Below are 17,450 nucleotides of genomic sequence, written 5' to 3' on the forward strand. Positions count from 1 at the left end.
ATGTACCATTTTCATTGCTATTCCAAAATCATTTAGACTGTTCATTAAAATATACCAATGCCTTTGACCTTAAAAATAACCATCAAAAGAAACTGGCAAATTTATAGCACTTTGCAAATGTTCTAGCTTGTTTAGCTCATATTATCATATCAAGAAACCTATAGCATATTCCAACTTTTCCCCAAGGGGTTAAAGTCAGTAGCTACTTATAGAAACTGTAATATTTTTAAGCAGTTAAGATGAAAGAGCTCCCATAACTCAGTTTAGAATATAGAGTTTACAAATATTAGTCTCCCCTTTCTATCCTACTTGTCACAGATAGACAGCTTTCGCTAAACTCACAAATAAAAAAATACGTGTTCAGGTCTGCAAATACTCACACTCACTCCCCTTCTGATGCTATGACATTTGTTATGGTCCAGCATTTTAGAAAATGTATACATATTAGCTCTCATAATTATGAAGCACACATGTATGCTGACCCTGTTGACTCAGATGATACAGTCAACATTTCCCCTCCATCTCTCAGCTCTTTCATTTTACTATGTTGACCTCATTCTCTTGCAGATGGGCTTTCTCCATTTGGCGGTGGTAAGTTAGTAGGAGAGGGTCAGGAAATGTGAGATGTGGTGGCGTGGCTACAAAGAGCTTCAGTGTTAAACTGGTCCCATCTAGTAACTGGTCTCATTTAGTAACTCCAAAATAGAGTCTCTCATTCTGCATCTATATAGAAAACACCAAGAAAAGACTCCTATTGGCCCAGTTTAGGTTAAATATGCCCAACCTTGAGCCAGTTGCTGTGTCCAGGACAATGAAATACCAGGATGGGCCAAGTCTAAAGAATATTTTCATCCCTGGCCAAGGAAACAGAATATTGAATTGGCCCCCTTGCCTAAGCCAGTGGGGGAGAGAAAGAAATCATGTGTTTTACCAAAAAAGAATGAGAAGAATCTAGTCCAATAAAAACTAATATTCACCATAGGTGCCCTCACCATCTATTGGCAGTGGTGAAAAACAGCTAATCCATTTAACTATCATGGCACAGGTTTTAAATTGCTTGGTTAGATACAATCACAACCTTTTATAAAATTAAAAGCTCAGTCCCATGGCATTCTTGTCCATCTGTTTATTTGCACAGTGCCTAACAAAGAGACAACTAATTTGATGGTTGACTGGATTCCAAGAGACAAAGAGACCTGTGTCTTTGAAGATTCAACTATAAAGTTTCTAAGACATTTACCAACCAAGCAAAGATCACCCACCTTCTTCCACCTCACTTCTTGTATTCTTTAATAACTTCTCTATGACAAAAGCAGCCTTCTTAATAAGCAGGTCTCTGTTAGTTGCAGAAAGTCAACTCAAAGCAAACTAAGTAAAAAAGCAATATCTTTTTCATATTATTAAAACTTCAAGGAATATATCCCGGCACTCAAATGTTGTAACTTCTTGTTCTCTCTTAATGTTTTGGCCACTGCTGTAGCTTACATTCAGGCCAGCTCTCTTCTATGGTGGACAAAATGTGATGCTCCAAGTTTATGTAGCCTTAGTTCTTGCCATCCCTAAGGAAAATAGCTTATTTCTCAAGAGCAGGAAAGTCCTAGTGAGACTTCTGATTTTTCCAGCTTGAGTCACATATCCTATCCCAGACCAATCATATAGGCCATGCACAAGTTTAGATATTTTCAGTTGGGCTCACTTGATTCCACATGGAAGGGGTCCTCACAGTAAAAAGGAGTTCTGTTCCTAGAAAGAATGTAATAGGCTGCCACAATCTAGCACAGAGGCAGGGCAGGTTGCCCTGCATTTATAAGCCCACAACCGTAGGAATGCTATCTACATGGTTCCAAAGAACTATATTTTCTCAAGACCAATTTAAAGTAGATATTTTGATACAATTATTCTAATATATAGCTTCTATTTTGGAATGAGTGAACCTCAGAATAAAGGAGGTATTCTGTTTTGTGCATAATTTGTTAATAATATAAAAACTGAAATTGTAATATTGTAGGCCATGTTTAGATGTTTGTTACATAAATGGATAGATCAGAGAAGCTACATGCAAACATAATATAAAGCTTACATATGAAAGCAGAGACATACCTTTATGGGAATCTGCTCCAGGAGTTATTATACTTTCTAGCACCCATCCGAATAGCAAGAGCCAGAAGAGAAACCAAGTCTTTGATAAACAGGTACAACCTAATGCCTATTAAACAAATTAAATATATTTATTATGGCACTATATCTAAGTGCTATTGATGAGAGTACAGACTCAGTGATTCTCCCAGCACATAGTATCTAAGAATGTATCATTAGACACAAAGCAATATTTTTAATATCTCAAGATCTCTGGCTTATGTTGGAGCATAACATTTTTACTCCTCTGCCTATAATATATGATAGAGTACAATACAATATTTTATAAATATATTTTATAGATATTTAGTGATATAAATACATCTCTGAAAACATGTTCATAATATGAGTACTTATTTTAGTACTGGTAACAAATACCTGGAAAATTAGTCACTTTAACACAAAAGAAGTTTATTTTTATGTCTAGTAAAAATTCTGTAGGTAAACAGAAGACTTGTATGGTGGTGACATGATGACATGGATCTAGGCTCATATTTAATTGCTCTACTGCACACAATTTCATTCTCAAGTTCAAGTTATTCTCAAGCTAGAGCTGTAGCCACCCCATTCATGTTCACCAGGTGTATGGTTAAAAAGACTCAAGAAGGTAGTCTCCTGCCTATTAAAGGAACTTCTTCAAACACAACACATTTCTATTTAACACCATCTTATACACCAACTCTAAGCCCCATCGCCACACCTAGTTACAAGGGAGACTGGCTAACATTACCTTTTATGTGGGTGGCAAAGTGACCAGTCGAAACTGAGCTTTTTAGTAAGGAAGAATGAATATTGAAAAGCAGCTACAACCTCTGCCACAACCAACTAACCATTAATTCCAGGGAGATAGGAATCAAGCATTAAGCACATTTCTAAATATGTGTGCTACAATTATGAAAATGAGAGCCAATAAAAGAAGAAATTATTGCATATTTTTTCTATAATTGAAATCTGTTAATTCGCATTTTTTCCATTATATTCTAAATACAGGCATTGGGGTCAACAAACTCATTAGAAATTATTAAACACCAAGATATCCTATGAATAAATTAAGGTACTTTTTCAAGGACAATTTGCTCTTTATTTTGATGAATGGTAATCTAGTAATCTTTATTTTATAACTTTACCATATAGTTGTGAAACATTTGAGAGTACCACAATAAAATGGCACTAACTTCTTCAAATCTATAAGAACAAAAATCATTTAACTATTTGAAATAACTGTAAGGTTTGTTCATTTGTGTGACCTTTCCAAATGTAAATTTCCTTGCTAGCAATTTTGTTAGCTGTAGGCTTCCAAAAACCACAGAAATTGTACCAGCATATTTTCTTCCCCAATGACTTAACTAGTTTCTAAGCCAATGAAGAACAGCATCATTACAGCTATTACAGAGCTGACCCTTCATCAGCGGGGTGCACAGATTTGCACTTTCTTCAACAACCTCTCAACCAAATAACCAATAATCTACATTTTTAGTACTGCTAACTTGAGTTGTGGTCAGGAGCTTAAATAGAGTTTCATATTTTTACAATTTTCTTCATTAAAACTATGCTATAGCAACAAACATTTTCCAGCTGGAGGGTTAGGGAAAAAAAAACTTTCAGGGGTAATGAAATGATCAAAGACAATGTTTTATCCACGTTAATAATCTTGATCTCATTATTTGAAATATGGCAAAAATGGCAAAATAAACGATTTAAATGGCAATGCTAGAGAATCCCTAAGATAACAATACAGTGATATTTTGGGGATGTAATACACCACAAAAAGTCATGTTTTCAATTACTTGAATGACACAACGAAAGGCTTACTACATATATTATAATTATAATTACTATGAAAATTAAATTTGGAACATTTAGAAAATACAAAAAAAAAAAAAAGACAGGAAAAAAGGAATATCATCTGCAATTCCAACCATCAGGAACTGGCATGACAGAGAGAAAGATGAATAACCTGTTTGAACTTTCTCTCTCACATGCTGATTCTGACGGTATGTAGAGCAGGTTTTATATGATAGTCGCATGCTTTCAGTAAACCACACTTTTGTTATGTTGCTCCACACTGTAACACTGTATGCAACTTTCATTCTGAAAGCCAGACAAGATTACGCATAAACATATATACACACACACACACAAGGATCATATTGTACATATTTGTTTTATTAATGTTATGTTAATAAATTAATATTTATTAATACTAATGTTTCTCAGAATACTATGTTTGAAAACATTTCAAGGACTTCATCGTAATACCTTAGATGAATAAAACATTTAATTAGCTAATGACTTACTAGTGTTGTTTTTCATGTATTTTGTTTTAATGTAATGCTATTATAAACCCCTCAAATATAGTTATATCATTATTTTAAAGGAATAAGTTCCTCTAAATGAGTAAACAAATATGAATATATTGTGGCAGTTGACAAAATTGCCTCCCAAGTAAAGCACATGATTTCTATTTCGAAGAGAAATGAGTTGTTACTTGACATAACATTAAAACTACAGAATTTAACAAATGTTAACAGTAGTTATCTCTAAATGGTGGGAGTACAGGTAAAAAATTTTATTTATGTGTTTTTGTACATTTTTTTAAATTTCTAAATTATTATACTTTTGCAATAAGATAAAAATGTTAATCTAAAAATCCATTGCAATTTAGCATTTGATACATTTCATTTTTGATAAATTCTATTGCATTTTGTCAATTTATATTTAGTCAAGAATAATATTGTAATTTATGTAAATCAGTACAGGGAAATCAAAAACCTTTATAATTCATAATATGTCTACAGTGCTGAGACAGCTAAATCAATATCTTGAAAGTGAGTCATTTCATGAGTACATGTTATTAACCCAAGATGTAGTAAATAATAAATCTTTGAAAACTTTTACAAATACTGAAAAATTGTTTTTTCTATGTTCTTTCTAGCTTTTAATGATCCTTTTGTAAGTATTATTAATATTGCAGTATGACGTTTTGGACATGCACCAGAAATTTTTTAAAAAATAGACAATCCTGTGAATTCAGACTAGAGAAAAGCAATTAGAAAGAATTTTGGGAAAAAAATGAATATGTAAAAGTGTAATTGCTTTTGCACTTATCACCAGTGACATTGCCATTGTCATCATTAATCTGTCTCTGTATATTACAAGTACTTTATTATAGTTAATGGTCCATTTCTCATTTAACTTCACTCTGCCTCTTCCTTTATTAAGCGAGTACTAAGTGAAGTCTCTACAAAACGTAATTCTATATAGGAAATATCATCATTTTCTCTTGTATTTTCTAATCATCTGTACCTATGCTCCTAATCTGTATTTAATATTAGTTTGAAAGCATTCATATATACGTCTCTGATTAGCCATGTAATTACTTGTTTCTTATTTTAAGTCATAACTTACAATTCATCTTTCTTTATTCTCTTATTCATGCTTGCTTTCTTTCTTCCTCTGTTTGTTAATAGGAAAAAAGATATTATTTTTTCACTATGGGTGATTATTCCTTTACCATCAATGATGAGTTATATTCACTCTAATGAATATGAAGAGCTTCAAGTAAATAGCTAGAAAGTTTATTACTTTTATAAAGTCCTGTATTATACTAAATGGTTCTAAGGAATAATTAAGCTATTTAATTGCAAGCTATTTATTCACAGTTCTTGTAAACAATGTCATACAAAATGCACATTTTTAAAATGTACTATTTGATAAGCTGTGACATAAAAAATATAGCTATGAAGCTATCACCACAATCAAAATACATATTCAGCATTCCCCAAAATGTCTCATGCCCCTTCTTACTCACCCTCTTGTCCCCAAGCAGTCACTGATCTACCTTCTTCCATTATAGATTAATTTGCATTTTCCATAATTTTATATAAATAGAAACATAAGGTAATAACTTTTTCGAGGTCCGGCTTCTTTCACTCAGCATATTTTGAGATTCATACATATTGTAGCATTTATCAATACTTATTTTGTTTTTATAATTAAGTAGTATTCTATTGTACAGATATACTATAATTTGTTTATCCATTTGCAGGTTGATGAACATATGAATTATGTACAGTTTGAGGTAATCACAGATAAAGTGCTATTAACATTCATTAACATTCATGTATAAGTCCCTCAAAGGACAAACTTTCATTTATTTTGAATAAATATCTAGTACTGAAATGGCTGGATTATATAGTATGGGTACAGGTAACTTAGGTATGACACTAAAAGCACAATCTATAAAATAAAAATTAAAAATTCATAAATATAACTTCATCAAAATATAAAAGTCTACTCTACAAAAGGGAATGAGAAGAGAAACCACAGAATGGAGAAAATATTTTCAAATCTTATATCTGATAAACAAATGTGTATTAGAACTATGTGGAGAACACAAAACTCAATTGTTTAAAACCTCTTTTATTTTTACTTTTATTTTTATTTTTTGAGGCAAGGTCTTACTCTGTCATCCAGGCTGGAGTGCACTAGCATGACCTTGACTTACTGCAGCCTTGAGCTCCTGAGCTCAAGTGTTCCTCCTACCTCAGCCTCCTGAGTAGCTGGGACTATACGTGCACACCACCATGACTGGCTAAGTTTTGTATTTTTTTAATAGGGAAATGCCTTTGCCATATTGCCCAGGCTGGTGTCAAACTCCTGAACTCTAGCAATCTGCCCATTTCACCTTCCAAAGTAACAGATAGCACCACCATGCCTGGACAACCTTCAATTCTTAAAAAAATTCACAAGAGTTGTGAGCAGACAACTCACCAAAGAAGAAAGATACAGTTGGAAAATAAGTACATGAAAAGATACTCAACATTATTTGTCATTAGAGAAATGCAAATCAAAACACCAAGGAGTGATACCACTAGACCCTATTAGGATGACTAAAATTTAAAAAGTAAATAAATAAATAGCTGACAATATCAAATGTTAGCAAGAATGTGGAGCAACTAGAACTCACACACTGCTGGTAGGAATATAAACTCACTGATCAGTCATTTAAAAAAAAAGTTTCTTAAAATTATTTTCTAACATATATTTAGCTCTAAATATTTTTAAATTTAAAATACATTTGAACTAATCAGGTATTAAATCTTTTCTTGAAGAGGATAACTACATTTCTGTGAACCAAAATCTTAAACAAAATCGTATCACTGTGAGTTAAGACAATCCTAAAGATCTGATCTTGACTGTTAAGCTTTGAGTTAGACAAGGCATATTTTTAAAATTTAATTTTTATTTATGTCTGTTTCTGTGCTTTAGCTCACATGACTACTTCATTGTCTCTACTCATAAAATCTACTAACACCTGACATTTATAATAAAGAAGTTAAAACCTACATAAGCACAGCAAAAGTTTATAATAATCTTGATCAAGAAAGACCTACCATTTTGTATCTATTTCTAAGAATTTAGATATATATTTCTAGTTAAAACTATTCTCTTATTCCTAAATCTGACACAATATTTTGAATAAGTCACAAAATTACAGTTCTGGTTCTAGTATCATATGAGACCAAATCATTTTAAATTTTTTTTGTTTTTAATCACACATAACCACCTAAGGGACAGGTCCTATGCTAGTGTCCTGATACAAAGAATAAAATTGTGCTTCTTTCTTTGAGCAGCTCAAAATCAGCAGGTTTATGGTGTTGTTTTGATTTGCAATGATTTACCTAAGGAGATCCTTTTGTTAAGAAGTCTTAGGTCTCTTAAAGCTTGATTGTGGCAACTAAGCTGTTAAATGCCTGTTGCCAATTATCTATTACCAATTACCAGAGAGTTTTGAGGGGTATACAATAATTATTTCCCTCAGATATTACATAGCTTTACAAATCAACTTTTAGCCTCTCCTAGTCATAGTCCTTTCATGGGATTTCTCTGAAACAAAAATTCCCTGAAAACTCAACTTGAATTTTCCAAGTTTTTCTTCCACTATTTCCACCAAAACAAGATGAGTCTAGTCTTCCTGTGCTCACCAGTAACCTTCTACCTGACAAGTCAATCAATCTTCGTACTTTTTGAGGTCTCTGAGGCATTTCCCAGCCTGACCATTCCTTCCTTCTTTCCTTCTTAAAACTTTCCAGGATGTAGTCCCATTCTTGTTCTCCTTCTAACTCTCTGACCATCACTTTGTAGTCTTCGCCATCAGATCCTAACTTCCTGTCCTCCCTAGCATGCCAGATTTTCCCAGATTTACATCCTTGCCTTTTTCTTTTTCACATGCACTCTTCCTGAACAATTTTATCCATATTCATATTTGTAACTACAGCCTTTAAGTGAATGATTTCAGAATCTAAATTCTATAGCTACTATTTATGGAATGCCTACTATGTGCCCATAATGCTAGGGACTTTGCATAAATTATCTAATTCTCAACACTCCAGCTTATTTTACAATCCATATGTCCAGGAAATAAGTTCATGCCAAACCATTTTACTACCCAGCAAAACCTTTTTCACTTAAAGTAAGATTTTAAGAAAATCTTAAACTTCACACTTCAAGAGCCATTTTGACAATTATTATTTTTTAAAAAAGAATTCAGGCAAACTGAAATCACAAAAGGGACTCAAGTTATTTATCTGTAACATAAATGTATGTAAACTCCTTTCCCTTAAAGAAAATCTAAATACGCAAATCCCTCTTTAATTATACTTTTACTTGGTAGAAGGGATATAAAACTCTAATAGAAAGAGCTAATGGACCCAAAGGACCACTATAATCTCCAAAAGAGATACAAAGTATCCAACATTTTCAAATGTATTTTCTCTAGAAAATTATATTTTTATGGAACATTGTGTGAGACCACTGTTGCTTGGACTAGATTCTGGGAGACAGTGATACCAACAGTTTGAAAACTTGTCAGCTTACTTTTGTTTCATGGCACCCTGCCATTTCTCCTGAAATCATTTGACCACATACATCCAACATTATTTTTCTTTCCATTCCCATTGCCATGATAAGAGTTCAGTTTCTTATCATCTCTCACCTAGCAATTGCTATGATCCCTCTTAACTGCTTTTAGTCTCACCCTGCTGCAATCTCTTCTCCATGTTTTGTGAGTGAGATCTTTCTAGAATGCACATTTGACAACTTGGAACCAAATTTACTTAGCACCTCATGCCAAATTCCTCTGCCATTGGTCACTCTTTGGATCAATAGCATTTTTCTGTTTAATAGATATTTTTTAAATTCGTATAAAATGGTGTCTGGAACCTTAATTTTATATTTTTTCATTGTATTTATCTGTGAATTTTAAAAACTACTAGTAAGAAAGATATAAAAAAACTAAATGTGAAGACATCTGCAAATTGATGATTCATCAGCTAGAATTGATCACCAATGGGGAATATCAGGAGCATCACATTCCAGCCTTGGATCTCCAAAACTCAGCATGTTTGCTATTTAAAAGATCTCTCATCAATAAATTCATAATCAGCTCATAAAGACAAAAACAGAAACTTATATGCTAATTTCTCAAACTATAAGAAGTTGAATTATCAAGATTCCCAGAAACATTACTGGTTAAGTCACTTTATCTTTGTAATATGTAAAAAAGTAAAAATTTTATTCAGAAAATTACTTGCTAAGGACATTAAAAGGAAATTCACCATAGAAAGATGTACATTTCAATAATCATTTTCAACATTATTCATAAAAATGAATACATATTTGGGCAATTCCTAAGTCACTAAATAAGACCATAAGAACTCTAATACCAATCCCAGAAAGGGATATTTTAACAAAAGGCAGTTCTTAACAGAATATTATCAAAATAAATCAATGTACAGAAAAGTAATACGTCATGGTTTTGTGGGATTTATCCCAGGAATTTAACTTTGCTAATATTTGAAAATTAATTAGGTAGTTCAACATAATAACAGCAGGAAAAAAATTATATATTTCAATACATGCAGAAAAAGTATTTAACAAAATTTAACATTTCTTTTTATAATTTAAAAAAACAGGCAAATTATGGATTAAATATATTTGCCTCAAACTTATAAAGAGCAACCACAAAATATCATATTGCTGACATTATACTTAAGATGATATATTGAGCTGAAGCACTTTCCCCTAAAACAAAAATAAAGCAAAGATGTTTGCTATTACTACTTCTATTCAACATTTTAACAGAGGTCGTAGCCAGTGCACCAAGACAAGAAAAATAAATTATATGTATACAGGTGACATGGTTTGGCTGTGTCCCCACCCAAATTTCAACTTGAATTGTATCTCCCAGAATTCCCCCATGTTGGGGAGGTAATTGAATCATGGGGGCTGGTCTTTCCCATGCTGTTTTCAGCATAGTGAATAAATCTCATGAGATCTAATGGGTTTATCAGGGGTTTCCACTTTTGCTTCTTTCTCATTTTCTCTTGCCACCACCATGTAAAAAGTGCCTTTCCCCTCCCACCATGATTCTGAGGCTTCCCCAGCCATATGGAACTGTAAGGCCAATTAAACCTCTTTTTCTTTTCAGTCTTGGGTATGTCTTTATCAGCAGGGTGAAAATGGGCTAACACAAAAGGTTCGAAAGTAATAAAAATATCTTCATTTGCAGACATTATGATTGTGTTTATACAAAGTTCTAATTAAACTACAAAAAGGCTACTAAATCTAGTAAGTAACTATACCAGGAACTAAGACTATTTTACCAATACAAAAATAATCAACCATATAAACAATATATAAACAATAAATTTAAAAATAAATTTCTAAGAAATTGATATAGTTTCAGTAGCATAAAATAACAAGAAATAAACTTAACAAAACCTGTAAAATATCAAACTATACAATACAAACTATAAAACATTGCTGAGAAGAACTAAATCAGACCCAAAAGACAGATTTATCATGCCAATGATAGGAATATACAATATGGTAAATAAATTAATTCTTCCAATTTTACCTACAGATTCAATGTTATATATATTAAAAATCCACAAACTTTTCTGGTAGAAACTGAAATTCATGCCAAAATGTATTTCAAATGTGTAAAAGAACTAAAATAGCCAAAATAAACTCCTGAAAGCAAAAGGAATAAAATTAGATGACTTACACTACCTGACTGTAAGACTAATTACAAAACCATAGTAATGAAGACAGGGTGCTATTAGAATAAAGGCAGACAAGTTAATCAGCTGAACAGAGTAATCTGGTAATAAACCCACATGATCTTCCACAAATTGGCAGTGAAATCCAATGGATATTGGATAATATTTTCATCAAATGGTTCCTTACTGAGTACACATGAGGGGGAAAAAAGCTTGACCAATACCTCAAATCATATACGAAAATTAAATCAAGAGGATCTCCAATAAACATAAAAGATATAATTATAAAAATCCTAAAAGAAAACAAAGAACATAGAAAACTAATAGCAATTTAGTTAGGCAAAGTTGGTTTTTTGTTGTTGTTCTTTTTTTTTTTTGAGACAGAGTTTTACTCTTGTTGCCAAGACTGGAGTGCAATGGTGTGATCTTGGCTCACTGCAATCTCTACCTCCCAGTTTCAAGCAATTCTTCTACTTCAGCCTCTCAAGAAGCTGAGATCACAAGGCATGTGCCACCACACCTGGCAAATTTTGTACTTTTAGTAGAGACAGTGTTTCATCATGGTAGTCAGGCAACGTTTTTCAGAAGGCAAAAATCATTAAACATGTTTTCATCAAACACAAAAACTTTAACTTGTCAAGGTCAAAACACATTAGTGATAAAATGTGTGTGACAAAGAATTGATATTTACAATACAATAAGACATCCACAAGCAACATTTCTCTCCAAGATATTTAGACCAACACTTTACAAAAGAGGATATATAAATAGCCAAAGATTCTTAAAAATTTATTAACCAGGGAAAGGCCAACTCAAGTCACTGTAAAATGTCAATATATACCCACTAGAATGGCTGCAATTAAAAATATTAAAACCAGATATTAAAGAGGATTTGGATCAACCAGACCTCTCTTCTATTGTTGTTAGAAATACCAATTGATACAAGTACTTTGAAAAATTGTTTGATAATCTCTTGTGAATATACACAATTATATACCTTATCTATCAACTCCAGTCCTGGGTATCCACCCAAAAGAAATATAACTCCAAGAAGACTTGGACCAGTATGTTAATGGTTGCTTTCTTAATAAGAGCAAAACTTTGGAGACAACTCAAATCCTTATTAACGGGATAATAAATAATAGTGATATATTTACACAGGGGAGGATTACTTAGCAACAACAACAAAAAACTGACACATGAACATGCAAAAACATGGAAAAATATAAAAAATATGGTTCTTATCAAAAGTAGACATAAAAGACTATATATATTATGATTTGATTTATATGAAGGTTATGAACTTGCAAAACTAAAATGCACTGATAGAAATTCAGAATATCAGTTGTCTCTAGGGAGCAGGACATTGACTGGGAAAGCGCACAAGAGAAGCTTTGGAGAGTGAAGCCAACATTCTATATAGTGATAGTAATGTGGGTAACATACAGGCAGACATTTACCAAAACTCCTTGAAGAAGGTACTGAAAATCTATACAATTTACTGAAGAAAATTATACCGCAATTTAATAAGACTAACGGAAATACAGTTTATTACCTGTATTTTTCATAGAGTTTTTCATCAGTTTTACAAAAATTCACATTTGACAACACATTCTGTTGACATGGCTGTAGAAAAACATTCACATTTTAATCAGAAGGTAAAATCATACAACTCCTGGGAGATGGCAAATTTGGAACTATCTAGAAAAATTACAATGTATTTGCTCTTTGGCCAAACAATTTCTCTTCTGGAACTTTATACCAAAGATACACAGGCAAAGATATGAAAATACTTATATGCAACAATACTTATTGCAACATATTTGTAATAGCAAAAAAAATACCAAAATATCTATTAAGAAGGGACTTGTTGAATAGATCAAGGTACATTTAGGCAATGGAACTCTCTGAAGTTGTAAAAAGCAAAAGACAGATAACAGTATACACTTTTAAGGGGATGTATTAGTCCATTCTCATGCTGTAAGAAGGACATCCCTGAGACTGGGTAGTTTGTAAAGGAAAGACGTTTAACTGACTCACACTTCTTCATGGCTGGGGAGGCCTCCGGAATCTACAATCACAGTAGAAGAGGCAAACACATCTTTCTTCCCATGGGGCAGGAGAGAGAAGCGCAGAGCAAAGTAGGAAAAAGCCCCTCATAAAACCATCAGATCTCCTGAGAACTCACTCACTATCACAAAATCAGCATGGGGGAACCGCCCTCATGATCTAATCACTTCCAGTGAGGTCCTTCCCCCAACATTTGGGGATTACAATTTGGATTACAATTCAAGATGAGACAGAGCCAGACCACATCAGGGGATATATTATTGTGTGCAAAAAATGTAAGTTAGAAAAAAGTGCATTTAGGGTGTTACCATTTATCTAAGAAGATGAAATGATGGATGGATGAATGTAAGAAGAGGAAATGCATAGATGGGTAGATAGGTAGATGATAGGTAAATATAAATAGATTAGAAAATTTATACAAAACAGCAGTAGAAAAATAGGGCAATTTTTTTAGTGATTACTTTTAGAGGAAGAGAGAGAACAGGATAGAAGGGATGGGCATAGAGTACTATTTCTCTGACTTTATCTTGCTCTGTGAATTGTATTTTGGAACACTATAAAGAATCCATGTGATCATAAAGGAAAATTAAACAATTTACTTTTTAAAATAATTCTTAAAAAGCAGTAGTAAAATAAAACAAATGAGCCTAACTGTAAGCAGTTGGTGGCATAATCACACTGAGATAATATTAAGTGATGTAAATGCAGTAATTTGACTAAACACCCTTAGTGAGATATAACCTTAGGAAAAAAAACAGCAAACATATATAAACAGCATCTAATACATCATATCATTGGTAGTATTAGCACTGTTATTATGAAACTATTATTTAATATATTGAAGAATAAATTAAATGAGTAATTATATTGATATTATTGAGAACTGGCATTTTTTTTAGCATGGAAAAAATGAGATATGGATGATAAAATGGTAATTTTAAGTTAAAACATTGTAATACTGCATCTGAAACAAAAGTATCAGTAAAAACTTAGAAGATACCTCTCATAAAAATAAAATTGACATTTCCTAATTTTCTCTACAGAAAAGATCTAGAAACAATGACTGACCTAGTAACAATGAATATCCCCAGCCATTGTATTGCAGTTTTGTGTCCCATAAAAGAGCCATAACTCCTTGGGAAAAAAAAAAATGGCTGATTTCAGATCTAGGAAAGGAAATGCACAAGATGATCCTAGAACACCTTGTTATAACAAAACATAAGAAAGCTATCTTGAGTCTCATAAAAAGGACTCAGCCAACTTGAAGAAACTACTACTGCCAAGAACGGACAAGTATACGCTGTTATCCATGGGTTTATAATAACAACAAATATTCCTTGGTAAATATTGCTGAATGCTACTGAACTTAGAAAATTACTTGGCAAATAATGCTAGTAAAGCATTTTTTGAAGAAATGATCAATGTTTGAGATGATGGATATGCTGACTGTACTGATCTGATCCCTATAAATTGTATGTATCAAAACATCACTGTGTATCTCATAAATATGTATAATTATATGTCAATTTAATTAAAATTAAAAATGAAATATAAAGGAATAGACTTACAAATTTGCTCTGCTTTTACTGTACCAACTAATCCTAAAATTCATCAACTAGTTGATGAAGAAATATTCCTCCTCATAGGAATATTCTAGCTAAAATGAATAATAAAAAGTCACAATTTTGCAACCCCTAAGTAACAAATAGATGAGGGTGAAGATTAGTAGTAGCTGTTAACATGACTACAAGTAAGAGTAAAATTAAATTAAGAGATTGCCAGATATTTTATGCCTCCTAATGGAAGGATACCACATCACTAGATAAGTATTCTTAAGAAAAATAGGATTTGAATCTGAGCATACCTCTAGAACTAACATAATAGGCAAAAGTGGGGACAGATGAACATATTGAACACAATAGGGTTGTAAAAAATAAAATACAAACTATGGGAACTCTAAGTCAAATAGTTCCATTTCTAACAATAATAAATTGCATTATCAAAAAGAGATAAAAGGATAATTAATGAGACTCAAAACCAAATCAACCAAATTGCAATATGTTAACTTACTTGAATTCCAGTTTAAAAATAATTTTTAAAAATTATACATACTTGATCATTTATATTTAATGATACTAAAATGATGTCTGGTATTTTCTTCAAAATTATGTGAGCAGGATGTTGTGAATAGAAATAGAAAACAAGATGGAACATGAGCTGATAATTAGTGAGATGGGATAATAGGTACATATGGACTCATTTCTCATTCTCTCCCTTTGAAAAAAATAAATAGACTTCAAGAAGAACTTCTAATACTATTTTTTTACTCATTTAATCAAAGTGTCTTTTCTTTGAAAAACCAGCCTGAAAGTACAAAAATTTGCAAGGAAGAAGAAGGCATCCCCAAAATTGGGAACAATATGTACAAAAGGCTATGATCTGAAACAGCTTGACTCAGAGGGAGACTGGAAGAGCACACATTGGCCATGGCTGGGTGGCAGAAATATGAGAGGGAGGAACAGAAGATGCATTTGAGAAGGTAACAACCTAGATTTTTTGATGAGTCATTATGCTAAAGAGTTAGAATTTTAATCTGATGAGCACTATTTAGTAGAAATAAAATACAAGCTATGTGTATTCTTTGAAATTTCCTCCATAGCCACATTAAATAATGAAATTAATATGCTTCATTTAATCTATTAAGTCAAAAATATTATCAAATAACTAATATAAAAATTAATTAGATATTGTGCTTTTCCAGTACTAATTTTCATAATTCAATGTATATTGTATACACACAGAACATCTTAATTCATACTCTGTCAAATGCTCAATAACCACATAGGGGCCATGAATACCATATCAAACTACATACCTGTAGACCCTAATGATTTGAAATTTTCAGAATGTATCTGCTTCTCATTCCCTCAGTCACCAAATCTACTCCCCATGACTTCAGTTATCATGATTCCCCAATCCAGATATTGCCTGAACTCTAAGACCAAATGTCCAACTGTCTGTGGTACCTTAATATCTAATATTTACCTCAAATTAAGTGTTCTGTATTAATCTGTTCTCATGCTGCTAATAAAGACATACTGAGACTGGGTAATTTATAAATGAAAGAGGTTTAATTGACTCACAGTTCCACATGGCTGGGAGGCCTCACAATCATGATGCAAAGCAAATGAGAAGCAAAATCATGTTTTACATGGCAGCAGGCAGGAGGACTTGTGCAGGGGGGCTCCCATTTATAAAACCATCAGATCTCATGAGATTTATTCACCACCACAAGAACAGTATAGGGGAAACTGCACCCCCCCCAACCCCATGATTCAATTATCTCGACCTGGCCTTGCCCTTGACACATGGGGATTATTCAATTCCAGGTGAGATTTTGGTGGGGACACAACCAAACTATATCATGTCCCAAACTGAGTTTATGATCTGCCTCCTTCATTTATGCATCTCACTAGAATTACAGTTACCTTGTTTTCTTTCCCTCTATTCAGTCCCTCCTCCTCATTTAATCAGCTACACAATTCTAATCATTCCACTTCAAAATCTCAAACATTCTACAACTTCTGTCCAAATGTATAATACCTCAAAACCAGTGCAGTGCCACACACATGCCATCCCAGTGACTCAGAAGTCTCAAGCAAGAGGATCACTTGAGCCCAGGGGTTTGAGTTCAGTCTAGGCAATATAGCAAGCTCCTGTCTCTAAAAAATTAAATAAAATTTAAAAACAAACAAATATACCTCCAATCATGATTAACATTACAACAAATGATTATTTTTTTCTCCCAGCCACCATTTGGTCCCCATTTCAATAGCTCCTCCATTATCTTATGTCTCTATGAATTTAAAAATCTAGTAATAATATATAGTGAAAACTAGACTTTTCTCCTTAAATATCTCCCTGTGGCAAAATTAACAGACAAATATTGTCCCCTGAAGAAGTTCTCAATACTCTTAAGGGACATAATTGCTCATTTAGATTTATCCTATTTATAAGGAAGGAAATAAAAAAAGCAAAGCAAATATTCATTTTACCTAGAACATTAACTGAATCCTAATTCTACTAGAGAACATAGGGTACAAAGTTAGTATCAATATTCTTAACCAAAGCTGAAATATAAGTGCCTATTTTCCAGCTTCTTGAAATTAAATCATCTAT

The sequence above is a fragment of the Aotus nancymaae genome, unplaced genomic scaffold, assembly GCF_030222135.1.
Source record: "Aotus nancymaae isolate 86718 unplaced genomic scaffold, 86718_ANA_hifiasm-v0.15.2.pri h1tg000008l, whole genome shotgun sequence".
NCBI classification, from domain to species: domain Eukaryota; kingdom Metazoa; phylum Chordata; class Mammalia; order Primates; family Aotidae; genus Aotus; species Aotus nancymaae.